The following is a 14,187-nucleotide window of genomic DNA, read 5'->3' on the forward strand; positions in this document are numbered from 1 at the left end:
TGCGCTGGTGAAGTGCATGAGTCGGCAGAGCAGCAGGATGTAGTGAACGTGGTAAATGAATCTGATGAAGGAGCTGCTGTGGTGAGAGTCCTCTAGCACCAGCAGTGCCCTGGCGGCGACGGAGAGTCTGCAGGACAGGCTCCTGCATGATGTAGTTACCGATGAGGCTATCGGATGTGTACGCGATGATCGTGGTGAAAGTCATAGCTGTGGCAAGGTTGCAGGCAGCGTTACCCGGCAGGTGGCAGCAGTAGTGGTTGAAGTCCAGAGAGAGAGGCCGTATGGTAGTTCGTCCGGGCTGACGTTGAAGATCTGCGGTATCTCTCGAGCGTCTGTACTAAACCACTATTCGAGTTACACTGACTGACGACGATTCGTTGTTTTAGATTCAGCTACTCGTGAACAAAAAGTTGCAAGTAGCACGGGCTATGGTGAGCCCGTGGTGGACTTACCTGGCACAGGAGCGGGGCTGTAACTCTGTAGGACGAGGATTGCGTTCTAGGGGTTTATTTTACAAGCTTCTCTCTTCTTGTTTTGCCAAACCGATCAATGTCTTTGCGTTGATCGCAATTGCTAATTGTCATTAGCAATTGTCATTGCCATTAGTAATAGAAGTAGTGTAGAACTTCTTGGTATGTGGAATTCTTTAGGATTGGTTATGTGGAATTAACAGGCACATATAATTATCTGCACTGAAACTAATAAGAGTTTGGAGCAGTTATTATTACTCGAGTTATATTACTCTTAATATAACTGCTACTAAAGCAATATCAGTCCTCTCCAAAATATAAAAAAAAACTAATATACAAATAATTTTACTCCTTTCTAGATAAACACAATATTCTTAGTTCTTGCCATTATGGCTTCAGATCCCAGAAAATATTAATTACGAAGGTTTAAATTAATCAATATGCTTGACCTGATACATGCAGAACTTGACAAAAATAAATACCCCATTCGCTTGTTAGTTGACCTGCTTATAACTTTTGACACCGTTAATCACACTTAATTGGTGGATAGAAATAGCCTAAGCTACTCTATACCTTTGAGATGTATTTTTTTCTTGTCTCAACAAACAAACTTGAACTTGAACTTGAACCACATTTAATAATCAGCTCTTTCTCAAACTCCAACACTGTGGAGTCAGAGATCACGCCATTCAATATTTGTAATCTTAGTGATAAGCACCAGTATATGTTCGGGGTAGGCCCAAGTTAAATGCTTTAAGAAATATTAGCCATTATAAACACCCCTAGACCATTTTCATAGTCGAGTGTGAAATATAGCGCGTGATGAACGTACAGTTCTTACTGAAAAGAAACAAGAATGAATAAGGAAGTGAAGATAAAAACATCCGAGACTCATATATTTGTTTCAGTGCTTCTTGTGGGGGATGCAGGGGGGTGGGGGAAGACGGGAATGACAAAGACATACCTAGATAGAGCGAGATAGGTAGAGATGCCCGAAACGCATTGCGTAATAGTGGCTTTAGGCATTGTATGTACTAGCTCTATCTATATATCAATCCATTAATGTAACATCACTTGTATGTATATACCTTACCTGAATAAACATCTGAATCTGAATCTGAATCAGATAAAGATAAAGAAAGGGAGGGGGAGACATGCACAGACGGGTAACTCCGGGTACTCCCCGAAAGTATATGTCTGTCTCTGTCGTCTGTCCAAACTTTGCTGTTCAAAATTGTTGGGGGAATGGTCTGGGGTACAGGACAGACATAGGCTGGTTGGGGTAGGCCTAAGTTAAATACTTTTAATAAATAATATTAATAATAAAGACCTCACACACCATTTTCATGGAGTCACTAACTAACTATAGACTCTCTAACTAGACTTGGATAATTACACACGCTGACATTCCCAAGATACAGCCCGTAGCAGCTAACCTATTTACTGACGAGTCAACAGAGACATCAGGTGAAAGAAGCTCTGTCCATTATCTGTGTGGGTGTGTCCCGCTACACATGCCATATACGAGTCTTTGCTGCGTATGCATGGCATTACAGTTGTCTTTGGCCAGAACCTCAGTCATTTTCACCAGGAGGACACATAAGGATACAGCTTGTATCACGCATCTCAACAGTTGGAGCTTGATGCGGTGGGAATGAAATGTGTCGAGAGTGACCTCCTAATGCACAAGGTTTCGGACGCGGCCCCGGCAGCCACAGCTGACAGCCAGTGTGTGCCGCAACTCTGATAAGGGAGGTTGTACGTCTCCTTCTCTCGTGCAAACTGACAGTACTCTTGCAAAGTTCATTTACCTTCCAGTTAACACATACACCAAAGTCCTCCTAAGCCTGTTGAGCAAGTTAGCGATCAGTGGAGGGAAAGGATTACTGTGGATTACCAATACAACTTAAGACGCCACCCACAGCAGTGAATGGTAAGTCAAGTCGCTGTAGAGTTACGTGTCTACCATGAATAAGAGGTATAGTCCCGCATAGTATGATGGCCTGGCCCTCTGAATGGTCAGTTAGGCAAGGCGTACCGTTATATCTGGGGCAGTAATTGGGTGGGTGACACTAGCACACACAGCTCGTGTCTAGTTCTGGGCCTAGCTAGGTCTGGGGCTAGATGAATCTAGACCTACCAAGGGGGCTGATGAATCAAGACCTACCAAGGGGGACCGATGAATCAAGACCTACCAAGGGGGCTGATGAATCTAGACCTACCTAGGGGACCCATGAATCTAGACCTAGCAAGGGGACCCATGAATCTAGACCTAGCAAGGGGACCCATGAATCTAGACCTAGTAAGGGGACCCATGAATCAAGACCCACCAAGGAGGACCGATGAATCAAGACCTACCAAGGGGACCGATGAATCTAGACCTACCAAGGGGACCGATGAATCTAGACCTACCAAGGGGACCGATGAATCTAGACCCACCAAGGGGGACCGATTAATCTAGACCTACCAAGGGGGACCGATGAATCTAGACCTACCAAGGGGACCCATGAATCAAGACCTACCAAGGGGACCCATGAATCAAGACCTACCTAGGGGATCCATGAATCAAGACCTACCAAGGGGGCTGATGAATCTAGACCTACCAAGGAGGCCGATGAATCAAGACCTACCAAGGGGACCCATGAATCAAGACCTACCAAGGGGACCCATGAATCAAGACCTACCAAGGGGACCCATGAATCAAGACCTACCAAGGGGACCCATAAATCTAGACCTAGCAAAGCGGACCGACAGCCTCGCCCTTTGGTCAGTGGGTCTTAACATGTATAGACAGCCTGAGAGGCCCTCTGTACAGAGACCTCTGGAGGCTGCAAGGATTCCAGTGCCCGAAATAAGAGGACTAGTTTAAGTGAACGCAACCAAAAACCATCGAGGACAGAAGGACCAGAGGATATACGAATACAATCTATTAAATAATGAGGAATATAAACAATGTACTCCCCACAATATATGGGCCTAAGCCATACAACTTCATTGTAATTACTGCTATCAATTTATATCATGGTTGTTATGTTGAATGGCTTTTTTACTACAATGTACCTATTAATAACCCTCAAATTATGCTACAATGTACCTATTAATAACCCTCAAATTATGCTACAATGTACCTATTAATAATCCTCAAATTATGCTACAATGTACCTGTTGATAATCCTCAATTTTTCTATAATGTATTTATTAGTTTTCTTCAAATTTTCTTTCAATGTACCTATTAATATTCTTAAAATTTTGCTACAAATTACCAACTAAAAATTATGTTAGATTAAGGACCTGCCCGAAACGCTATGAGTGTTAGTGGTTTTGCAAGAATATAAAAACATCAATGCTACGTAATCTCATAAACCCAATGTGCCTTCTTTTGTGTGTGTGTGTGTGTGTGTGTATATATATATATATATATATATATATATATATATATATATATATATATATATATATATATATATATATATATATATATATATATGTCGTACCTAGTAGCCAGAACTCACTTTTTGGCCTACTATTCAAGGCCCGATTTGCCTAATAAGCCAAGTTTTCCTGAATTAATATATTTTTTCTAATTTTTTTCTTATGAAATGATAAAGCTACCCTTTTCATTATGTATGAGGTCAATTTTTTTTATTGTAGTTAAAATTAACGTAGATATATGACCGAACCTAACCAACCCTACCTTACCTAACCTAACCTATCTTCATAGGTTAGGTTGGGTTAGGTTGCCGAAAAAGGTAGGTTAGGTTAGGTTAGGTAGGTTAGGTAGTCTAAAAAACATTAATTCATGAAAACTTGGCTTATTAGGCAAATCGGGCCTTGCATAGTAGGCTGAGAAGTGCGTTCTGGCTATTAGGTACGACATATATATATATATATATATATATATATGTGTGTGTGTGTGGCAACCACATTCATCAACCTCTCTGCCGGCCAAACAGGAGACGCGACGATACACTCAGAGAAAGATACAAGTCAACCAAGTACAGGGAATTAGATCACCAGAACAACTTCGTTCTAATAGGATCAGAGACCCTAGGCCCATGGGGAGAGAGTGCCAGAAGATTTCTTAAGGATCTTGGTTCCAGATTCATTGACACCACAAGAGACCCTAGAGCAGCAAGTTTTCTCTTCCAGCGCCTCAGTGTCGCAATTCAGAGAGGAAATGTCTGATGCATCTTGGGCACGAGTCCAACTTCGAAGGAATTCGAAGAAGTTTTTGACTTGGAACAATGATCTTATTTGTCCGTGACCTTTCTTAATGTTTCCCGTTGGTGTGTTTTTCATTTTACTTGTATTGGTTGTGTTGTGTGTGTGTTAAGGCCACATTTTGAAATCATGAAACTATATATATATATATATATATATATATATATATATATATATATATATATATATATATATATATATATATATATATATATATATAATATAATCATATTAGGCAAAGTAAATATTTAATTTTATTACTGTGTGTTTATAGTTATTAGTGTTGTTTATATTTGTCTCAGATTGATTGATTTTATTATTTTAGCTTTACGAATACAGTAGTGGATGGCGACGTACCCCAATCATGTGCACGTTTTCTCAAGCGTTGCTGCAAGTCACTCGGTAAAATTGCCAAGGGCGGAAAGTCCGGAAGACACTTGAGTTCATCGGCGTAAATATAGTCATTTTTTGTATCGCTTTGACATTTCTACGCTGAAGCAGCATGATGATGAGTGCGCGGGAAACGTGGTGTACGCGCCGTAGTTCGTGCGCGGGTATGCCTGGTACAACTCCAATTTTGAGGTTCCTCTGACATAGTAAAACAAAAGAAGAAAGTGTGAAAGTGGAAATGAAATAGGAAATTACTCGTGGGGAAATGATAGGTGTTCAAGGCTCCTTTAGTATTTTTGCGCGATCATTGTAGCGTTTATTTCTTGTGAAATTCTCGCTGACATTTTTTTGTGTCTTGTATCTGGGTTCCGTTCTTGTGTCAGCGTTATATTCAGGTTCTACTGTTTAAGTTACGTTCATAGTACCTTGTTCTCTTCTTCGCTACTTTGAAAAAAAAAATCCTTGTCTTATTTATAAATTACACTTTTAATCTATAACATGTATACTGTTTCCTACTTATTCATTCTTTCAGTGTCCTGAAGTCCAGTATCCTCTGTCTTTTGTCACGGGGGCGCCTTATATATGACTAGTGGGGTCAGTGATAACATAATTCTATTTTTTATTTAATAAGCCAATACTTCTCCACGAGTTAGTGGAGCTGTGTGTTCGTTGTTCGAAGGATGAAGTAGACGACCTCCTGGTGAACAAAATTCTCTTAACGGAGAATGTCTCGCCATGGGAGAAAGCTTAGGTTTCGAAGGCGACCAGCGGTAGGCAATAACTTGGGAAATCTCTTGAAAGAGAACATTCTCTGTAACTAGCTGACATTGTAACTATAAGGTGTGAAGGATAGATGAAGTTGTTTGTACAATAATCTAAGATGAGGTCTGATAAAGACCTTTTGTGGCCTCTGTAATGCTTTTTGCGCTACCATTCACAGGATGAGTATGGGGTGCACAATAAACTAGCCGCCTCCGACGGCAACAATCAAGGTATTACGTACTGGCAGACTATAAATAATAATGTCCTATGAAAGGATCCAAACCTTACTTGGTATCTATTGTCGACAACAACTATTGTAAATCAAATGCAATACATTCTATTGACTTCTAGCAACCAAATTTGACCAAATTGGTTAGGTAACTGTTAATGAGCGGTATTCTGTGCAAGTCTTGTTTCCATATTATTTGAGCGGCTGTTGAACAAATCTAAGGGTGAGGTGAAGAGGACTAGTTGCACAGATGAGTTGTTACCAGAGTGGAATTTATGAAAGGTAAGATGTAGATCCCAACGTGTCTTCAGAACCAGACCAAGGATATGACAATGCTCTAGTAGAATGTAACGATGTTAACTCTTGTCTTCATATGTACTAAATCATTAGAGGTTGAGCACAGCACCGGTATTGTAGAGGATGTGTGTGTGGTGCACGGTATTTGTGGGATGTCAGGCGGAGGATAAGTATATTATCTTTGTTTAGTGAGCAAGCATTCCTTGATTTGATAATTGCAAATAATTGGAAAACACAGATTAACAAAGGACTCTGAGCATGAAATTGTAAATAGTGGAAAAGATTGTTATATTATACACCTTAAAAGACTCTCTTTACTGTACAAGACTGTGTGTGTGTGTGTGTGTAATTCCCTAAATGTAGTTACAGGATGAGAGATACGCTCTTGGTGTCCCGTCTTCCCAGCACTCTTTGTCATATAACGCTTTGAAACTACTGACGGTCTTGGCCTCCACCACCTTCTCACTTAACTTGTTCCAACCGTCTACCGCTTTGTTTGCGAAAGTGAATTTTCTTATATTTCTCCGGCAGCTTTGTTTTGTTAGTTTAAATCTGTGACCACTTGTTCTTGAAATTCCTGGTCTCAGGAATTCTTCCAGATCAATTTTATCGATTCCTGTTACTGTTTTGTACATAGTGATCATATCGCCTCTTTTTCTTCTATCTTCTAGTTTTTGCATATTTAATGCCTCTAACCTCTTCTCGTAGCTCTTGCCCTTCAGTTCTGGGAGCTACTTAGTGGTATGTCTTTGCACCTTTTCCAGTTTGTTGATGTGCTTCTTAAGATATGGGCACCACACAACCGCTGCATATTCTAGCTTTTGTCTAACAAAAGTCGTGAGCAATTTCCTTAGTATTTCGCCATCCATGTATTTAAAGGCAATTCTGAAGTTAGAAAGTGTTGCATAGGCTCCTCGCACAATATTCTTTATGTGGTCCTCAGGTGATTGTTTTCTATCTAGAACCACCCCTAGATCTCTTTCTTTATCAGAATTCTTTAAAGATTTCTCACATAATTTATAGGTTGTGTGGGGTCTATGTTCTCTTATTCCACATTCCATAACATGTCATATATTTACATTAAATTCCATTTGCCAAGTGGTACTCCAATATACTTATTCTGTCCAGGTCATCTTAAAGGGCATGACAATCATCTAAGTTTCTTATCTTCCCTATTATCTTAGCATCATCAACAAACATGTTCATATAATTCTGTATTCCATCTGGTAGATTGTTTATCTTGTGTGCTTTGCTAATTGTACTTACTTAGTTGTGCTTGCGGGGGTTGAGCTCTGGCTCTTTGGTCCCGCCTCTGAACTGTCAATCCACTAATGTGCAGGTTCCTGAGCCTACTGTGTGTGTGTGCGTGCGTGTGAGTGTGTGTGTGTGTGTGTGTGTGTGTGTGTGTGTGTGTGTGTGTGTGTGTGTGTGTGTGTGTGTGTGTGTGTACTCACCTGATTGTACTCACATACTCACATAATTGTGGTTGCAACAGAGGTTGATCTCGCCTCTCAACTGTCAGTCAACTGGGAGACAGGTTCCTGAGCATATTGGGCTCTGTCATATCACATTAGAAACTGTGTATGAAGTCTGTCTCCACATTATTTCCTAGTGCATTCCATTTGTTAACTACTCTAGCACTACAAAAAATATCCTTCTAAATGTCTCTGTTGCTCATTTGGATACTCAGATGAGACACAGGTTTCCTCACCTGTGTCTTACCCTGTCAATTCCATTGAGAATTAGGTCTCCCTCTACTCTTCTGTCTTCCAGCGACGTGAGGGTCAATTCACGTAGCCTCTCGCTGTAATTCGTATCATATAGTTCTGGAAGCAGTCTGGTGGCATACCTTTGAACTTTCTCCAACTTCATGTTGTACTTGATTGTGTGTGTATCATTGGTGCAGTGTATCATCAGTTCGTCACCCTTGTTAGTGTCAGTATTGTTGTAGGTTGGTGGTCTGTATCCGGAGATATCTCTGTACTCACCTATTTGTACTTACCTATTTGTGCTTGCGGGGGGGGGGGGGGGGGGTTGAGCTTTGGCTCTTTGGTCCCGCCTCTCAGCCGTCAATCAACTGGTGTACAGATTCCTGAGCCTACTGGGCTCTATCATATCTACATTTGAAACTGTGTATGGAGTCAGCCTCCACCACATCACTGCCCAATGCATTCTTTCCACCTGTTAACTACTCTGTACCAAGCAGCTGGTGTGGGGGTTATCTTGAGATATCTTGAGATATCTTGAGATGAATTGAGGGTTATCTTGGGGGTGCAGGTGTGTAAGGTGGTGGTGCAGGTATGTGTGGGGGTGTGTGTGCGGGTATGTGTGTGTGGGGGTGGGGGTGGGGTGCAGATGTGTGACCTCAAGACAAACAAAAACACAATACTTTAGACCCATGAGGTTGGTGGATGCGCAGTGGACGAGTCGCCGCCACTCGTGATCCGAATGATACCAGTAATGGTCAGTCAAGACACCCTCGGTACACACCTCGTCCTCTCCTGTTGCCACAACACACACACCAAAATGCTGTACCTGACACAAATAAATGGATGGATAGATATATGCGAGGATAGAGAGAGATTGATGAATGGGAAAGACAAATATACCCGGACAATGCCAGGTACCACCCCCTCCCTCCTAGTATCCAATATACATACTTTTTTGTAGATTTCAGAAACGTGTATACAAGTAGCTTTACGCATACATAGGTAAACCTGATGCAGTATACTAAGTCCTCGTATGGTTGCTGACCCATAAAATACATCCATTATGTCATAATAAACAAGCTCTTAACTTGAATCACTCTGCTCTTAACTAAAACTAGTACTCAATGGGCGTATCTTTTTTCACCTTCGTATCCATATATATCCTTCTCCTTGAGCATATACGGAAGAGGATGAACCCCTACTGCTTACAATGGAATCAAGGGGGGGGGGGTCATCCTCTACCATATAGTAGATCATATGTAAATGACTTGATATTTTACCATGAACGAGAAAATCAGTAGGAGCATGATACACGATTATTGATAAATCAAATAAATGTGATTTCTTTGCCATGAATGGCAATTCTTCCTCACTGCCAGTAACTGTTGGGGCTTTTGATGGCAATATTCTTGGACTATTCATCTTTCTCATATTCTTCAGTCGCCTACCAAATGACATCCAATACCTCAAGTCAGTATTATTTGCTGGTGACTTAACCTTTATCTCTTCAAGCACAACCTCAAACATGTTAAACGACACTTGACATATTCACCCTTAACCTTGGCAAAACATAATACATATTGTATTTGGTAAATGTATCTGTATCGGCTAAATAGATCTAAGAATGAACAATGTCATAAAAGTATTTGTGTGTACGTCTGATACCATACTACTTGTGAAGGAGGAAATGTATATGTTTTATCTCTCAGAATGTTTGGTAACAGGTTTATTGTTTGTGATGTGTGTCTATGTATGTACTAACACGTGGTACTGAACGGGGTGAGAATAGCTTGAGCTACCTCATCCCTTTGTGTGTATTTTACCTCAATAAACTTATTTCAATTTCAATGCTCAGATCAAAGTACAGTACAGGGGAAATATAGTTGGCCTACAGATACGCAACACATTAAACTTACAATTGATATATCACATATAACACAAATTCTAAAACTATAGGCATACTCTTAGACTCGCTATATAGTAACTTTATTAAAATACTTGAATATGCTAGATATAAAAGTATTAAACACGCTCATATGTGCTCAGTACATGTCTTAAATCCTCTCAAGTGGTCTTAAGATATGTATTATGTATATGATTGTGATATAAAATATGTATGATTTTTAAGATATAAATTATCCATGGCCATCTTTAAACGATTTTTAGAGGGCTGAACCAGAGTGTCTAGACACCATACGAGGAACAAGTATCTATCCAGTTCCCAGAAACTGTAAGACCCTCCCAAATGTTATGGAATTATGCATTACCTTTAGCAATTTAAAAGATAATTAAATATTTAATAGGGGATGTTATGTAGTATATCTGAATTATATATTTACTACTCCATATGGCATACTTTTCTCCCCAGGTATGTTCACCTTAAATTTGTTAATCATGTTCCTTATTAACTTTATCACAATACAATACAATACAATTTTATTTAGGTAAGGTACATACATACATACAATATTTACAAGGATTGTTTGACTTATAGGTAGAGCTAGTACATACAATGCCTAAAGCCACTATTACGCAAAGCGTTTCGGGCATGATAAACTTAAATGACAAGCTTAATACTAATTGAGCATAATGAGTAGAATGAAAACAAGAAATGAAAACATAGATGAAAAAGCAGCACAAATACAATTATGTCGACAAACAGCGCTCTTTAAAGAAAAACAGACATTGGTTGACAATAGAAGGGTAAGGTAGGTTACAGGGAATTTATTAGGTATAGCTTCGCTTTTAACTTAAACTGGTTGAGAGAGGTACTGTCTTTAACATGGTTGGGAAGGTCATTCCACATTCTGGGCCCCTTGATTTGTAGAGCATTTCTAGTTTGATTAAGTCGTACTCTAGGAATATCAAAACTGTATTTATTTCTGGTGTGGTGCTCATGGGTTCTGATACAACCTTCTATGAAGCTTTTGAGATCAGGATTGGCATTATAGTTTAGCGTTTTATATATGTATAATACACATGAGAGAATGTGCAGTGACTTAATGTCTAACATATTCAGAGATTTAAGTAGGGGTACCGAGTGATGTCTGGGGCCAGAATTGGATATTGTCCTAATAGCAGCTTTGTGTTGAGTAATTAGAGGACGTAAGTGATTTTGGGTAGTAGAGCCCCAAGCATCACTTCCCATAATCTAACTGAAGTATTATATTTACTCTGATAACATTTCTCACTTAAACCTATATTTACCACCACAAAATATTAACTAAGAACACTATTTACCATTAAATATCGACTTTAAATCCTGTTAAACATTCTCCTAGTTTTTGCATATGTTAATTGTCAACTCTTAGTATTAAGAGCTGTATTTCACTCACGTGTATTATCATAAACCCACACGGTGGGTTTTACGGTTTAGCTGAAACAATGCACGTCGTTAGTGGCCTTCTGCAAAACTATTTCCATACTGTAGCCTATAGTTGATGTACGTTAGTGGTTCAATATATTGTTTACAACCCCCTTGATAACAATGTGTGTTAGTGGTTCAATACATTGTTTACAACCCCCTTGATAACAATGTGTGTTAGTGGTTCAATACATTGTTTACAACCCCCTTGATAACAATGTGTGTTAGTGGTTCAATACATTGTTTACAACCCCCTTGATAACAATGTGTGTTAGTGGTTCAATACATTGTTTACAACCCCTTGATAACAATGTGTGTTAGTGGTTCAATACATTGTTTACAACCCCCTTGATAACAATGTGTGTTAGTGGTTCAATACATTGTTTACAACCCCTTGATAACAGTGTGTGTTAGTGGTTCAATATATTGTTTACAACCCCTTGATAACAATGTGTGTTAGTGGTTCAATACATTGTTTACAACCCCCTTGATAACAATGTGTGTTAGTGGTTCAATACATTGTTTACAACCCCCTTGATAACAATGTGTGTTAGTGGTTCAATACATTGTTTACAACCCCTTGATAACAATGTGTGTTAGTGGTTCAATACATTGTTTACAACCCCCTTGATAACAATGTGTGTTAGTGGTTCAATACATTGTTTACAACCCCTTGATAACAATGTGTGTTAGTGGTTCAATACATTGTTTACAACCCCCTTGATAACAATGTGTGTTAGTGGTTCAATACATTGTTTACAACCCCTTGATAACAGTGTGTGTTAGTGGTTCAATACATTGTTTACAACCCCCTTGATAACAATGTGTGTTAGTGGTTCAATACATTGTTTACAACCCCTTGATAACAGTGTGTGTTAGTGGTTCAATATATTGTTTACAACCCCTTGATAACAATGTGTGTTAGTGGTTCAATACATTGTTTACAACCCCTTGATAACAGTGTGTGTTAGTGGTTCAATACATTGTTTACAACCCCCTTGATAACAATGTGTGTTAGTGGTTCAATACATTGTTTACAACCCCCTTGATAACAATGTGTGTTAGTGGTTCAATACATTGTTTACAACCCCTTGATAACAGTGTGTGTTAGTGGTTCAATACATTGTTTACAACCCCCTTGATAACAATGTGTGTTAGTGGTTCAATATATTGTTTACAACCCCTTGATAACAATGTGTGTTAGTGGTTCAATACATTGTTTACAACCCCTTGATAACAGTGTGTGTTAGTGGTTCAATACATTGTTTACAACCCCCTTGATAACAATGTGTGTTAGTGGTTCAATATATTGTTTACAACCCCTTGATAACAATGTGTGTTAGTGGTTCAATACATTGTTTACAACCCCCTTGATAACAATGTGTGTTAGTGGTTCAATACATTGTTTACAACCCCCTTGATAACAATGTGTGTTAGTGGTTCAATACATTGTTTACAACCCCTTGATAACAATGTGTGTTAGTGGTTCAATACATTGTTTACAACCCCTTGATAACAGTGTGTTAGTGGTTCAATACATTGTTTACAACCCCCTTGATAACAATGTGTGTTAGTGGTTCAATACATTGTTTACAACCCCCTTGATAACAATGTGTTAGTGGTTCAATACATTGTTTACAACCCCCTTGATAACAATGTGTGTTAGTGGTTCAATACATTGTTTACAACCCCCTTGATAACAATATGTGTTAGTGGTTCAATACATTGTTTACAACCCGTGATAACAATATACGTTAGTGCTCCAATACATTGTTTACAACCCCCCTGATAACAGTGTATGTTAGTGGTTCAATACATTGTTTACAACCCCTTGATAACAGTGTATGTTAGTGGTTCAATGCATTGTTTACAACCCCCGTTGATAACAATGAGTGTTAGTGGTTCAATACATTGTTTACAACCCCTTGATAACAATGTGTGTCAGTGGTTCAATACATTGTTTACAACCCCCATGATAACGGGTGTAGGTTCACCCAAAAATGTGGTTTAATAATATACTTGCACAGGTATTGGGTCGTTTCTGCACCTTCATTCAAACACCGCGGCATTGTAGTAAGCTTCTCTGTTATTGTTAATATTGTTGTTTATTGTTAAAATATCCCTGTTTTGCAGGGATATTCCTGCGCGGGCCCTAAGCCTCAGACTGGCCCACTAAGTGTTACTTGTTTCTGTTTTACTTAGGGGGAGTATAAGTATTTATGACTCATATGGTCGCTTTAGTAAGATTTTGTCCTATGTGTTTAACAACTTCTGCTCTGTTGACTCTAAGTTGAAAGTTGAAACTGTGCACTGTGTTAGATAATGTTCCAGTGGTCTGTCGGGCATTTCGCCACAGTGCTGACATTTCCTCTCATCTTCCGGAACCTGTAAGTCTATTTCCCATGCACATGGGTATCCAAGCCTGATGCGATGTAAGTGTACTTCTGTTGTTTTCCTGCTCCCTTTCATCAAAATAAGTAGTTCGCAGTTGGTTGAATACCAACCCGCAGATCCTGATGTTGCAACTGCTGTGTTGTGGTCACAATGCAGTGGGTTCTGAACGTAAAAAGTGGATCATTCTTACAAATCCACTACATGAATCGTGTTTCAGGCAAGCCCTAAACGCTAACACAATTTGCAAAGAGTTAATAATTTGAAGGTGAAACTGTCAATCTCGAATACAAAACATAAAATGGCGGGTATATTAAAATGACATAATTACTATATCAATACAAAGTTGAGATT

General features: G+C 39.2%; 1 protein-coding gene across 2 annotated transcripts in view; it reads left to right on the forward strand.

Annotated features, from left to right (window-relative positions):
• Positions 1-2,197: 2,197 nt before the first annotated feature.
• The window catches only part of LOC123754993 (sphingomyelin phosphodiesterase), a 46,070-nt gene continuing 34,080 nt past the window's right edge, over positions 2,198-14,187 (forward strand). For both annotated transcript variants that reach the window (XM_045737360.2, XM_045737362.2), the window contains exon 1: positions 2,198-2,403. The gene's annotated coding sequence lies outside the window, so the exon portion shown is untranslated. The remainder of the gene's footprint in view (positions 2,404-14,187) is intronic.

The sequence above is a fragment of the Procambarus clarkii genome, chromosome 28, assembly GCF_040958095.1.
Source record: "Procambarus clarkii isolate CNS0578487 chromosome 28, FALCON_Pclarkii_2.0, whole genome shotgun sequence".
Classification (NCBI taxonomy): domain Eukaryota; kingdom Metazoa; phylum Arthropoda; class Malacostraca; order Decapoda; family Cambaridae; genus Procambarus; species Procambarus clarkii.